This window comes from Mobula birostris, chromosome 4 (genome assembly GCF_030028105.1).
Source record: "Mobula birostris isolate sMobBir1 chromosome 4, sMobBir1.hap1, whole genome shotgun sequence".
Lineage (NCBI taxonomy): Eukaryota > Metazoa > Chordata > Chondrichthyes > Myliobatiformes > Myliobatidae > Mobula > Mobula birostris.
Window position 1 is genome coordinate 30,030,001 of NC_092373.1, and position 15,367 is coordinate 30,045,367.

At 42.8% G+C, this 15,367-nt stretch overlaps 1 long non-coding RNA gene across 1 annotated transcript in view; it reads right to left on the bottom strand.

Moving 5' to 3' along the window:
* Positions 1–6,473: 6,473 nt before the first annotated feature.
* The window catches only part of LOC140195875 (uncharacterized), a 30,679-nt gene continuing 21,785 nt past the window's right edge, over positions 6,474–15,367 (bottom strand). Inside the window, exon 3 of the long non-coding RNA XR_011885559.1 lies at positions 6,474–7,266. This is a non-coding gene — a long non-coding RNA (uncharacterized lncRNA). The remainder of the gene's footprint in view (positions 7,267–15,367) is intronic.

The following is a 15,367-nucleotide window of genomic DNA, read 5'->3' on the forward strand; positions in this document are numbered from 1 at the left end:
TTCTTTTTATAACTGGAAGAACTTATAGTATCCTGTCTTAAATTATTGGCTAGTTTGCCCTCACATTTCAACTTTTCCCTTCTCATAGCTTTTTCATTTGCCTTTTGCTGCATTTTAAAAGCTTTCCAAACATCCAACTTCCCACTTACTTTTACTACCTTATATGTCCTTTCCTTGGCTTTTATGCTGTCCTTAACTTCCTTTGTCAGCCACGGTTGCTAAGCCCTGCCATTTGAGAATTTCTTTTTTTGTGGGACATACCCATCCTGTGCCTTGTGAACCCAGAAACTTCAGAAACTTCAGCCACCTCTGTTCAGCTGTCATCCCTGCCAGTATCTCCCTTCAGTCCACCAGGGTAAGCTCCTCTCTCATGCCTCTGTAATTCCCTTTATTCCACTGTGATACTGATGCTTCTTCCTCTCAAATTGCAGTATGAATTCAATCATATTATGATCACTGTGTCCTACAGGTTCCTTTCTGTTAAGCTGACTAATAAAATCTAGGTTATTACACAACACCTAATCTAAGATAGCTTTTCCTGAGCACAAGCTGCTCTAAAAACCCATCTTGTAGGCATTCAACAAATTCTCTCTCTCACAATCGGACACCAGTCTGATTTTCCCAATCCCCTTGCATATTGAAGTTCTTCATTACAATTGTGTCATTGCCTTTATTACATTCCTTTGCAATCTCAACCCCACATCTCATCTACTACTCGAGGCCTATATATGATTTCTGTAATTTTTTTTTCACCCTTGCAGTTTCTTAACTCCACCCACAAAGACTTGACATTCGCTGACCCTAAGTCACCTCTTTCTAAAGATGTAATTCCATCTCTTACTAACAGAACCACACCACCACCTATACCTTCCTGCCTATCCTTTCTGTACAAAGTATATCCTTTGATGTTAAACTTCCAACTATGACCTTCTCTCGGCCACGACACAGCGATGCCCACAACGTCCTCCCCACCAATCTCTCATTGCGCCACGAGTTTGTCCACCTTATTCCGAACACAGTGCATTTAAATACAGCACCTTCAGTGCTGCATTCTTCTCCTTTTTGAATTTTGCCTCCGTGGTATAACTTAACTCTTTGCTCTGACTGCAGTAGTACCCAGTCATTGGCTTGTCCTTCCTTACATTCATGTTACATATTACAGCATCTACTTGTAAACCTGCTGGCTCATCCTCATCCTGGTTCCCATCCCCCTCCCTGCCATATTAGTTTAAACCATGGGGAGGGGTGTGAAAGGGTGTGGTCTAGGTGCAGGTCAATGGGACTAGCAAAATTATAGTTTGGCATGGACTTGATGGGCTGAAGGGCCTGGTTTTATGCTGCGGTGGTTTATAACTCAATGACTCTAATTTATCACATCAATATATTGAAACAATAACAGAATGCAGAATAAAGTATCCCGGTCATAGAGCAGGAGCAGTGCTGGCAGACAATAAAATGTAAGTCCATTACAAAGTAGATTGTGAGGTCAAGAGTCCATCTTAACAGTTCATTCTGTAGTCTTATGACAGTGGGATAGAAACTGTCCTTGAGACTAGTGGTATGTGCTTTCAGACTTTTGTATCTCCTGACAAATCTTTTGCATCTCAAACAAAACTTCTTTTGAATTTTTTAAAAAGCTTCTTGGAGGTTTTAAAAGTGACAGGAAAGCAAATATGTTTGAAGAAATAGGAAGAAGTTTACAGTTACAGGAGTGTTGGACACTGCTTACTCCACATGATTCAGTAAGGCTCTGAAAAGATTTGTAAATTAGGATAACATTTTAAAATTTGGTGCCTTAGGAGGGGTGGCAATCAGTGGTAGAGGCTTGACTGTGGAAGGAGATGATGCAGCCGTCAGAGTTTATAATGTTGGTCTTTCTGTGGGTGATATTTGAGAAGCTGGTAGTTAATGCCCTGGGAGAGTATAGTAGGATGACAGGATTACCATGAGAGGGAAAGAGCTGAGGGGAATACTCCTCTCACCATCATCATCCAGAATCCTAGGACAGCTGACCACAGAGTTTACGCAGGCTTTTGAGCATAAACTTATTCACGTCAGGTGTCAGATTCAGTCTGGCATTCTCTGCAGGAGATTCAGTGTGAGGAAACAGCGAGTCTTTTCAACAGCTCAGTCACGGGAACTTCCTGACACAAGAGTCAAAATCAGAAAATAAAAATTAATTTAAAATCATCCTTACTCAGTTGAGTTAAAAGAAAACACAGTGAATGTTAATATCACTGGCCTGTGTTAATAAAACATAGTTAATATCATTGGCCTGAGCTATGAAATTTGTTGTTTCGTGGCGGCAGTACATTGCAATACATAATAATAAAAACTATAAATTACCATAAGAAGTGTATATATATAAAATTTTATTAATTAAAAATATATAAAATTAAATAGGTAGAGCAAAAAGAGAGAAAAGATCATGAGACAGTGCTCATCAGTCCATTACACACTTAGAAATCTGGTGGCGGAGGGGAAGAAGTTGTCCCTGAAATATTGAGTATGTGTCTTTAAGCTCCTTTAACTTCTCCCTCATGGTAGCAATGGGAAGAGGGCATGTCCTGGATGATGAGGTCCTCAATGATGGATGCCGCCTTTTTGAATTATCGCCTTTTGAAGATGTCCTCGATGATGGGGAGGCTAGCGCCCATCATACAGCTGCCTGAGTTTACAACTTGCCGCAGCCTTTTCTGATTCTGTGCGGTGGCCCCTCCGTACTAGACGTTGATGCAACCGGTCAGAATGCTCTCCACAGTACATCTGTAGAAATTTGCGAGAACCTTTGATGACATACCAAGTCTCCTCAAACACCTAATGCAACTTAGCTGCTCTTGTGCCTTCTTTGTAATTACATCAATATGTTGGAACCTGGATAAATACTCAGAAATGTTTACTTCCAGGAACTTGGAACTGTTTACCCTTTCTACTACTGATCCCCTGGTGAGGAATGATGTGTGCTCTCTTGACTTCCTCTTCCTGAAGTCCACAATCAATTATTAAAAGAGTGAGACAGAGACAAAATATAAAGGAAAGGTAAAAATCTATTTTTAATTGAAATCTCCAACTAACTAAACTCAGTAAGAATGGTATTCCATCCGTGACTGGGGAACCTGTTTGATACTAATTATTTATTATTTTGTTAAGCAGCTACTTCATTAATTAATCAGCCCCAGTATTTCCTATATTTAGTGAGTAACTGGACGACGAGAACGGCAGCTTATGAGTTATGGTTAAAGGATCATATCTATCAGCAACATAGTGCGTAGAGGACAAGGATATTACAGAGGCATCTTCCTGATTTCCACACTTAGCTGTGGACGCTGAATGTGTTTGTCCCACTTACTGCATAATAATGACTTGCCATTATTCTCATTCGAAATCTAGGCCAATTTTACTTCAATTTTGTCTTGTCTTTATTTTCTAAAGTAGGCACACACCTTTCTTAGCATTACTAAACTTTTTCCAGTATGACGTCTACTAACATGTCATTATTCATTTCCTTTGTATTTTTGCTTCAGTTTTCAGCAACTGAATATGTTTTCACTGAAGAGAATCCCTTGTTATTTTACTGCCAGTTGTAGGTTGCACCATTTCTTTGCTCTATCAGGCATGTTTAATGTATTATACATGCTGTATAGTGCACATTTTCAGTACTGGTTGCTCTGCTGATCAGGAGCCCTTAGCTGCCTTTGCAAAGACAGTCAATGCTTGGAAGTTACATAAAAAGTATACTGCAATGGCTTTTTTCATTTGATAAAAGAACACTTCAACATAGGTGTAAATGGATTTGCCTATCTGCACAGTTCACCAAAATGTCCTGTGTGCTCGCTTAAGAGTAGATATCCTTTTGGAATCTCTTACATTGAGAATGGATTTATCTCTGCCATCCTTCCCCAAGCTCTTCATCCCAGAGTTGTGACTAGCTCAGCGGAAGAACGCAAGCTTTACATGGATGAATTTCCCAGGCTCAATCCCCAGCACCTCCATGCAGGGGGTCTTAAATTCTTAACAACCTGCAGGAAATTGATGAAGGGAAACCTCCGGAAAGAGTTCTGACCTGACCTTAGAATGGACTTTGACTGTAAAATCTGAGCCTGATGTTTAGGAGCGGCATGGTAATGTAGGGGTTAGCATAACACTTTACAGTGCTAGTGGCCCAGGTTCAATTCCTGCTGACAGCAAGGAGTTGGCTTATTCTCCCCATCACCGTGTGGGTTTCCTCTGGGTGGTCCGGTTTCCCCCGACACTCCAACGACACAGGTTAGCATTACTGAGTTGCGGGCAAGCTCGGTTGGTGTCAGAAGCAAGGCAACAATTTCGGGCTGCCCATAGCACATCTTTGGACTGTGTCAGTCATTAATATAAAGACGCATTTCACTGTATGCTTCAATGTATTCTCGGGGAAGATGAAGTGGTAAAATGGCACTTTGCTCTTATGCCTCATGGTCTTTATCTTTTTTTTCCCTCTCCTGGAGAGCTGCTTGTTGAAAAAATGGCGGAGGGACCTCTTCCTTCAACAACTTCTACAGTTTGAGATCTGTCGAAGTACAACAATCCAAGGTTCATAACTTCCCTTTTCTGCTGGTTGGTGAATAATTCCAGTATTTTCTATTTTATTTTCTGAGGTCATGAAACTGTTTATGCAGCTTCTTGAGGTTGGAATTTTTCTATATAGAGTAACATGTGTTTATAGAAGTTTACAATGCCCATAAGTTAAGAAGACTAATACCCTGTAATCTGACAACAAGTACTCCAAATTTATAGCTGTTGTATAAACATCGGGGAACTCAGGCATGGAAACTGTAGACTTCCTCTACAGCCAATATCTATAGCAGGGCCTTATGATGAGTGTGAAAGTAGTCACTGTAGGAAAGTCCATACCGCTGACTGGTCTCTTCAAGCTATTCATTTGTTTGTTCTTTGTATCTGCTGTTTTCATTGCATTGGGTGTCTTCAGTAATTCTTGGGTTTGGCAGACACTGAAACCAGGAGTGGTTTTTCCCCTTCAAGTTCTATCACACCTCCACCCTGGCGAAGATATGTCTGGCATCCATCTAGCCTATCAGTATGCAATAATGTTCATGATGTGTCTCTGTTTGTTGCAATGATAATCTCACAACATGGCAAAACAGAGAAGTGTATGTCACTTGCAAGAGCTACAATTCCGTGTAAAAGTCTTAGGCACATACACACACACACACACACATATATATGTATAGGCTTTTGCACAGTACTGTAGTAATTTTATGTATTGCACTGTACTGCTGCTGCAGAAAAAATGCATGATATATGTGAGTGATGATAAACCTGATTCTGATATGGGTCTCTATTGTGGACTGAGAGTAGGAAGGGGACAGGGAGAGGGGAATCATGTTTGTGAAAAGAGGAAGGGAGAGGGGAGGGAGCAGGAAGCACCAGAGAGATATTCTGTAATGACCAATAAGCCAGTTGTTTGGAAGCAAATGACCTTGCCTGGTGCCTCAGGACTGGGTGTGTCTGCACACCCGCCTCTGACATTTCTTCTCTGCCACCTGTCCCACACCCCTCCTGTGGCACTCCACCCTCGCCCTTCCCAACATCCTTTGCTCCCGCCAGGTTTACAAACTCACTCTCCGCTCCACAATGACAAATACAGTACTGAGCAGAAGTCTTAGGCACCCTGGTTATATATATATATATATATATATATACGCATACAGTATATGTACCTAAGACTTTTGTATAATTATAACTCCTGAATCCTTGGATTTCCTTCCAGCAAAAAGTATATTTTTGATCCATTGCAAACTCTTCCCCTAACCCCCTCCCCCACAATTCAAAGTTGTTAAGCTTTGTTTTCCTTATGTTTTCGGTCTAATTATACTAACATTTTCATATGAAGTTGGAGAACATGGGGCAGGGGAAAATTAAATCTAATATTAAGTGTTGTTAATGCTAAAAGGTTTCAAGGGAGTGACATTGTATTGGTTTACTATTGTCACATATAGCAAGATAGAATGAGAAGCTTGCTGTGAATACTGTTTAACAGATCAAATCATTACACAGTGCATTAAGCTAGATAAAACAATAACAATGCAGAATAAATTGCAAAAGCTACCAAAATGGTGTACTGCAGGTGAACAATAAAGTGTAAGATTATATTCCTCTTATTTCAAAATAATGAATCTGTCTTCTGGCAGTTCAGGGCTTTGTATACTGGCCCTTCAACTCTGGTGTCAGTATTTAAATGCAACACAGACTAATAGGAAGAGGGATTTCCTCTTTCCTTTGATTGTTGACATTCTGCATGAAATAAGCGCAGGCAGTCTAAGTCCAGCTTCTGGTGGTCACGGGTCATCTTTTGACAATCAGTGAGCAACTGTTTCCAGCGGCAGAAGAGTCATATTAAAGGCATTGCCAAAATAACCAGAGATCTCATAATAATGCATGTTTGGAATTTTGATCTGGAAAGATTTAATTAAACTCGTGTTACAGGGAGCACATTTCAATGACTTCGGCTATTAATACCTATTGATAGTAACTAAACTCTGAAGGAATGAGGGAATGCACTTTTAAAAGTTATTTTCAATGTCGAAGCGATTGTTTAATTGAAACTTATGCCACTGAAATCAAGCTAATGGACATGAAAAGAGACATAAAAATCAACTGCACTGTACTCAATCTTTTGCCAAGTTCCAAAAAGGGTAAGAGTGTAAGAATCTCTCCTCAAAGGACATTGAAATAAATGGATTTTCATAACAGTAATGTGGTTTTGTGATCACTAATAGTGAAAATTTCTTCCAGCTTTATTTAATTACCACATTCAAATACATAATCTGTATTCTAACTGCAATATATAATTGCATTAACTTTACCATTTCCGTGAAGACCTACTAAGATAATGCAACTGCCAGAAGGCCAGAGCATTTCTAACGGCAAATTTCTGAATTCCACATTTACTAAGCAATGCTCAGTTTGAGTTTTGTCAAGCCCACACATCTCCAGACCTTGTCACAATCTTCTTCTGAGCATTGGCCAGTGCTGAATACTAAGTTAAGGTGAGAGTGTCGACCCTTAACCTCAAGACAGTGAACGGTATCAAGACACGTAGTTGAAAGCGAGCTTCAAAGGGAAACCTCTCTCCTAAAGGGAAGTGGTTGTGGTTGCCAGAGGTCAGTCATCCCAGCTCCAGGGCATTGTGGTAGGAATTCCTCCGACTAGTGTCCTGGGCCCAGCCATCGTCAGCTGCTTCATCAATAACCTTCTTTCCGTCAGCAAAGTCTGAAATGGGAAGGCTTGTTGTTAATTGCAAGTGCAGCAAGACATAAATAACAGTCAGGCATGATTTGATAAGTGGAAAATTAACAATTCTGCTATAAATGTGTCAAGCGGTGAATATTAATTACGCATGATATTCAATGGTATTACCATCACCAAGGCTATCTCTATCAATAATTAACAATGGTAGGAAGTTCACCTGGGCTAATCACATAAATAACCTTAATCACAAGGTCAGGGCAGATATCAGGTATCATGTGCTGGGTGATTCATTTCCCTAAACTCCAAAATCTTTTCACTAACAAAGTCAGAGGTTTGATGGAAAAGTTTCCATTTGCCTGTATGGCTACAACACCATTGACTTTCAGAGCTTGAACAACTTGGGAGGCACAAGTGTGCAATATGTTGATCTGGTGCTTTTTAGTTACAGCTACCCAGGATCAATCCTGATTTACGGGCTTCCAGAGTAAGATTTGCACTCTGTCATTGCTTTACTTTGTACTGCCTCAGGGAACTGTTGTAATGAATTGACCTGTATGGACAATATGCAAGGCAGGTCTTTCACCATACCTCACCCAAGGTGAAAATAAACCCATTTACCAGTTTTTCCTGGGTGAGTTTTCTCTGGGTGCTGCAGTTGATCTGCCTCACTTCTGTATGCCTTCTCGTCACCATCTGAAACTCTGCCAACAATAGTTGTGTCATTGGCAAATTTACAGTTGACAATTGAGCTGTGCCTACCAACGCAGTAACGGGTGTAGAGAGATTAGAGCAGTGGGCTAAGCACACATCCTTGAGGTGCACCAGTGTTGATTGTCAACAAGGAGGAGATGTTAATTCCGACCCACACTGACTGTGGTCTTCCGAGGAGGAAGTCAAAGATCCAGTTGCAGAGACCCAGGTTTTGGATCTTGTTGATTAGGACTGAAGGTATGATTGTGTTAAACTTTGAGCTGTAATCAATAAACAGCAGCCTATCGTCTAGGTGATCAAAGGCTGAGTGGAGAGCCAGTGAGATCACATCTAATATGGACCTATTATGGCGATAGGCAAATTGAAGTGGGTCCAAGTCCTAGTCCTTGCTGAGGCAGGAGTTTATTCTAGCTATGACCAGCCCCTCAGAGCACTTCATCACAGTAGATGTGAATGCCACTGGGTAATAGTTGTTGAGGCAGCTCACCCTGCTTTGTGCAGTAGTATGACTGCCGCACTTTTGGAGCAGGTGGAAACCTCTGACTGCAGCAGTGAGAGATTGAAGACGTCCTTGAACGCACCCACCAGTTGGTTGGCACAGGCTTTCAGAGCCGCACCAGGTACACCGTCAAGGTCTGACGCCTTGTAAGGGTTCACCCTCTTGAAAGATATGTTGGCGTGGGCCTCTGAGACAGAGGTCACAAGGTCACCAGATGCCGCAGGGATTCGCATACCCGGATGTAGTTTTATTCTCCCTTTCAAAGTGAGCATAAAAGGTGCTGATCTCATCAGGGAGTGAGACATCACTGCTATTCATGATGTTAAGTTTCACCTTGCAGGAAGTCATGGACTACAAACACTGCTAAAGTTGATGTGCATCTGATTTCACCTCTAACCTCAAATGGAATTGTTTTTTCACTCTTAAGATATCCTTCCATAGGTCGTACCTGGACTTCTTGTGTATTTCTGGATCAACGGTCTTGAATTCCATACATCCAGCCCACAGCAGACTATGAATCTCCTGGTTCATCCATGGCGTTTGATTTCAGTATGTCCGGTTTGCTCTTGAAAGCACAAACTCACCCACACAGGTTTTGATGAAGTTGGTGATAACCGCGGCGAATTCATTCAGGATCAAAGATGAATCCCTGAATATTGTCCAGACCACTCACTCAAAGCAGTCCAGTAAGCATTTGTCTGCCTCCCTTGATCATACTTACATGCTCCTCCCCACTGGTGCTGCGGTCTTTAGTCTCTACCTATATGCTGGGAGTAGAAGTACAGCCAGATGATTGGACTTTCTGAAGTGTGGCTGTGGGATGGCACGGTAAGCGATCTTGATGGTGGTATAACAGTGGTTAAGTGTGTTGGCTTTTCTGTTTCCACAGGTGATATGTTGGTGGTAGTCGTTCAGAGACTTCTTCAAGCTGGCCTGGTTGAAATCTCCCACAATGATAGTGAAGACACCAAGTTCATGCCTGCTGATTATGGAGCTTAGCTCCTTCAGAGCCTGTCTGACATTGGCCTGAGGAGGAATGTGCACTGCTGACAGCATGATGAAGGAAAATTCCCTTGGCAGATAAAAAGAATGACATTTGACCACTAGATGATCCAGGCCAGGTGAGCAGAAATAAGACAGAACCTGCATGTTTGTGCAACACGATGAGTTAATCATGAAGCATACTCTTCAACCCCACCCTTAAAAGAGTGAGTTGTTTTTTCTTCACAGTGAATGGGGAAGCCGTCTAGCTGCAGCGCTGCATGTGAAATGGTGGGAAATAGCCATGTTTCCATGAAGCAAAGTACACAGCAGCCCCTGATGTCCCTTCGCTACTGCAATCTTGTTCTGAGGTCTACGATTTTGTTATCCAGAGACTATACATTTCCCTGCAAGATAGATGGGAGCGGGGGTCTAAAGGTTATATGTTTCAATCTTACTTACAGCCCAGCATGCTTTCATAAGACCATATGATATAGGAGCAGAATTAGGCCACATGGCCCATTGAGTCCACCATTTCATAATTGCTGATCCAAATTTCCTCTCAGACCCAATCTCCTTCCCATCTCCCTTCACTGATTAATCAAGAATCTATCAACTTCTGTCTTAAATATACATAAAGACTTGGCCTCCACAGCTGCCCGCGACACAAAATTCCACAGATTCTTCTCTCTCTGGCTAAAGAAATTCCTACTCATCTCCATTCTAAAAGGAGGCCCCTCTATTCTGTGGTTGTGTCATCTGGTCTTAGACTCTCCCACCATGGGAAACATCTACTCCACATCCACTCTATCAAGGCCTTTCACCATTTGATAGATTTCAATGAGGTTACTCCTCATTCTTCTGAATTCCAGTGAATATGGACCCAGTGTCATCAAATGGTCTTCACATGACAAGCCATTAAATCCTGGAACAAGAGGAATTCTGCTGATGCTGGAAATTCAAGCAACACACATCAAAGTTGCTGGTGAACGCAGCAGGCCAGGCAGCATCTCTAGGAAGAGGTACAGTCGACGTTTCAGGCCGAGACCCTCTGTCAGGACTAACTGAAGGAAGAGCCAGTAAGAGATTTGAAAGTGGGAGGCGGAGGGGGAGATCCAAAATGATAGGAGAAGACAGGAGGGGGAGGGATGGAGCCAACAGCTGGACAGGTGATTGGCAAAGGGGATATGAGAGGATCATGGGACAGGAGGTCCGGGGAGAAAGACAAGGGGGGGGACCCAGAGGATGGGCAAGGGGTATAGTCAGAGGGACAGAGGGAGAAAAAAGAAAGTGAGAAAAAGAATATGTGTATAAAAATAAATAACGGATGGGGTACGAGGGGAGGTGGGGCATTAGCGGAAGTTAGAGAAGTCAATGTTCATGCCATCAGGTTGGAGGCTACCGAGACTGAATATAAGATGTTGTTCCTCCAACCTGAGTGTGGCTTCATCTTTACAGTAGAGGAGGCCGTGGATAGACATGTCAGAATGGGAATGGGATGTGGAATTAAAATGTGTGGCCACTGGGAGATCCTGCTTTCTCTGGCGGACAGAGTGTAGGTGTTCAGCAAAACAGTCTCCCAGTCTGCGTCGGGCCTTGCCAATATATAGAAGGCCACATCGGGAGCACCGGACACAGTATATCACCCCAGTCGACTCACAGGTAAAGTGTCGCCTCACCTGGAAGGACTGTCTGGGGCCCTGAATGGTGGTAAGGGAGGAAGTGTAAGGGCATGTGTAGCACTTGTTCCACTTACAAGGATAAGTGCCAGGAGGGAGATCAGTGGGGAGGGATGGAGGGAACGAATGGACAAGGGAGTCGCGTATGGAGTGATCCCTGCAGAAAGTGGGGGGGGGGGGGGAAAGATGTGCTTAGTGGTGGGATCCTGTTGGAGGTGGCAGAAGTTACGGAGAATAATATGTTGGACCCGGAGGCTGATGGGGTGGTAGGTGAGGACCAGGGGAACCCTATTCCTAGTGGGGTGGCGGGAGGATGGAGTGAGAGCAGATGTGCGTGAAATGGGGGAGATGCGTTTGAGAGCAGAGTTGATGGTGGAGGAAGGGAAGCCCTTTTCTTTAAAAAAGGAGGACATCTCCCTCGTCCTGGAATGAAAAGCCTCATCCATTAAATCCTGGAATCATTTTTGTGAAGCTCCTTTGAACCGTCTCCAGTTTCAGCACATCCTTTCTAAGATAAGGGGCCAAAACTGCTCACAATACTTCAAGTGAGGCCCCACCAATGCTTTATAAAGTTTCAACATTACATCGTTGCTTTTTTATTCTAGTGCTCTTGAAACTAATGCTAACATTGCATTTGCCTTCCTCACCACAGGCTCAAATTGCAAATTAACCTTTAGGGAATTCTACACAGGAACTCCCAAAGTCCCTTTGTGCCTCCTTTTTTTGATTTTTCTCTTCGTTTAGAAAATAGTCAACCCTTTAATTGCTTCTACCAAAGTGCATGACCATACACTTCCTGACAGTGTATTCCATCTGCCACTCCTTTGCCCATTCTCCTAATCTGCCTAAGCCCTTCTGTACTTCTCTACTTCCTCAAAACTAACTGCCCGTCCACCTATCTTCATATCGTCTGCAAGCTTTGCAAGTAAGCCATTAATTCCATCATCTAAATCATTGAAATATAACACAAAAAGAATCGGTCCCAATATAGACCCCTGTGGAACACCACTAATCGCTAGCAGCCAACCAGGAAAGGCACCCTTTATTCACTCACTTTGCCTCCTGCCAATCAGTCACTGCTTTAACCTGCTAGAATCTTTCCTGTAATACCATGGGCTTGTAGTTTGTTAAGCAGCCTCATGTGTGGCACCTTGTCAAGGGCCTTCTGAAAATCCAAGCACACAACATCAACCAATTCTCCTTTGTCTATCCTGTTTGTTATTTCTTCAAAGAATTCCAACAGATTTGTCAGACAAGATTTTCTCTTGAGGAAACCATGCTGACCATGGCCTATTTTATTATGTGCCTCCAAGTACCCTGAGACCTCATCCTGAGAAATCCGCCTCATACTCTTCATGACAGGCAGGGCGAAGTTAAGATGGTGCAATACTGCGACTCCTTTGCTTACATCTCTGGAAACAGCTTTAGTTCTGTCTTTGATAGCTGGTTTTTTCTTCCTTTTCAGGGTGTGGGTTATTCTCTTGAAGACCCTGACCTGGTGTTGCACTCTGTCTTCGATGCTTTGCGGGAATGGGACCCCCTCCCCCCCGCCGCTCTCAGGGCTTCATGAATGGCCGCTTTTTGATATCTCAAGGACGCGGCCTGGAAGACGAGCGCACCTTTAGGTTTCCAGGATTTTGTGGCTCTGGGGATGTGTTGATTCTAGGCTGGTGACCCTGACTGAAGTATCACGGGAGAACATGGAACGTCGGGAGCAGCAGGTTAGCTTCCGGGGACTGCGTGCCCGGACAGCCACGCCTTTTTAGTGCCGACTCTCCAGGTGCGGGGCTTGGAAAAAGTGATGCAACAGACTTTTAACATCGTGAAACAGTGAGTTGTTTGTTATGTCTCCCCTCTCGTTGTGAAATGGGGACACCTCTTTTTCCCATATTAGGGAGCGAGAGAGAGCCTGTGGTATGTTGAATTATTGGGTGAATGAGTAGTTTTTGGAGTACAGCAAGTCTATGTCTTGAGTGCTTGGTGGAGGGTGCTGATGCTTTCTTGCTGGTGGGTGTGGGGGGATCATTACATTGCTGCTGCTTGTGCATGGAAGGGGAAGTTGGGGGGGAGCTTTGGAGTTCTAACGTTTTAACTGTCATTCATTCTTTGGGAATCTCCTCTGTCTTCGTGGATGTCTGCGAAGAAAAAGAATTTCAGGATGTATACTGTATACATTTCTCTGACATTAAATGTACCTATTGAAATCCCTTATACCCGGAACTTCCATCATACTGTTACTGTCTTCCACAGTGAAGACTGATGCAAAATACTTATTCAGTTCACCTGCCAATTCACTGTCACCCATTACTATCTCTCCAGCAGTCTGATATCCACTCTCAACTCTCTTTACACTTTATGTATCTGAAGAAACTTTTGGTATCCTCTTTAGTATTATTGGCTAGCTTCCTTTCGTATTCCATCTTTACCTTCTTAATGACTTTTTTAGTTGCTTTCTGTTGGTTGTTAAAAGCTTCTCAATCCTCTAACTTCCTTCTTATTTTGCTCTATTACATGCTCTCTCTTTGGCTTTTATGTTGGGTTTGACTTCTCTTGTCATTCTTATTTCATTTTTCTTAAAGGGAAACTGCAATCTTGATTTGCGTCTGCAGCCTAGGATCTGTCAATATTGAGTACTGATAGATTCTTAAAATTATGTTGCTTACTCAGGCACTCATGTCTGTGACTGTGAACTTTGGCTGTGGTAGTCTTGAACGGGAATAGTTGATAATTCCCATTGGAGTTGCATGTAATGAGTCACCTCTTGTCGGCGGCATCTTTTGTATTCCTTAGATATGTGACATCTGACATTTGGCACTGGAAACCCAGAGCAACACACACAAGATGCTGGATGAACTCAGCAAGTCAGGCAGCATCTATAGAGGGGAATAAAGAGTTAAAGTTTTGGGCCGAGACACTTCATCAGAACATTAAATAGGATTAACCTAGGACAGGTATGAATGGGTGCATGATAGAAACTGTAGAAACCATAGAAAAACTACAGCACAGAAACAGGCCTTTTGGCCCTTCTTGGCTGTGCCGAACCATTTTCTGCCTAGTCCCACTGACCTGAACACGGACCACATCCCTCCATACACCTCCCATCCATGTATCTGTCCAATTTATTCTTAAATGTTAAAAAAGAACCTGCATTTACCACCCCATCTGGCAGCTCATTCCATACTCTCACCACTCTCTGTGTGAAGAAGCCCCCCCTAATGTTCTCTTTAAACTTTTCCACCCTCATCCTTAACCCATGTCCTCTGGTTTTTTTTCTCCCCTTGCCTCAGTGGAAAAAGCCTGCTTGCATTCACTCTATCTATACCCATCATAATTTTATATACCTCTATCAAATCTCCCCTCATTCTTCTACGCTCCAGGGAATAAAGTCCTAACCTATTCAACCTTTTTCTGTAACTGAGTTTCTCAAGTCCCAGCAACATCCTTGTAAACCTTCTCTGCACTCTTTCAACCTTATTAATATCCTTCCTGTAATTTGGTGACCAAAATTGAACACAATACTCCAGATTCGGCCTCACCAATGCCTTATACAACCTCATCACAACATTCCAGCTCTTATACTCAATACTTTGACTAATAAAGCCCAATGTACCAAAAGCTCTCTTTACGACCCTATCTACCTGTGATGCCACTTTTAGGGAATTTTGTATCTGTATTCCCAGATCCCTCTGTTCCACTGCACTCCTCAGTGCCTTACCATTAACCCTGTATGTTCTACCTTGGTTTGTCCTTCCAACGTGCAATACCTCACACTTGTTTGTATTAAACTCCATCTGCCATTTTTCAGCCCATTTTTCCAGCTGGTCCAAGTCCCTCTGCAGGCTCTGAAAACCTTCCTCACTGTCTACTACACCTCCAATCTTTGTATCATCAGCAAATTTGCTGATCCAATTTACCACATTATCATCCAGATCATTGATATAGATGACAAATAACAATGGACCCAGCACTGAACTCTATGGCACACCACTAGTCACAGGCCTCCACTCGGAGAAGCAATTCTCTACTACCACTCTTTGGCTTCTTCCATTGAGCCAATGTCTAATCCAATTTACCACCTCTCCATGTATACCTCGCGACTGAATTTTCCTAACTAACCTTCCATGCGGGACCTTGTGAAAGGCCTTACTGAAGTCCATGTAGACAATATCCACTGCCTTCCCTTCATCCACTTTCCTGGTAACCTTCTCGAAAAACTCCAATAGATTGGTCAAACATGACTTACCACGCACAA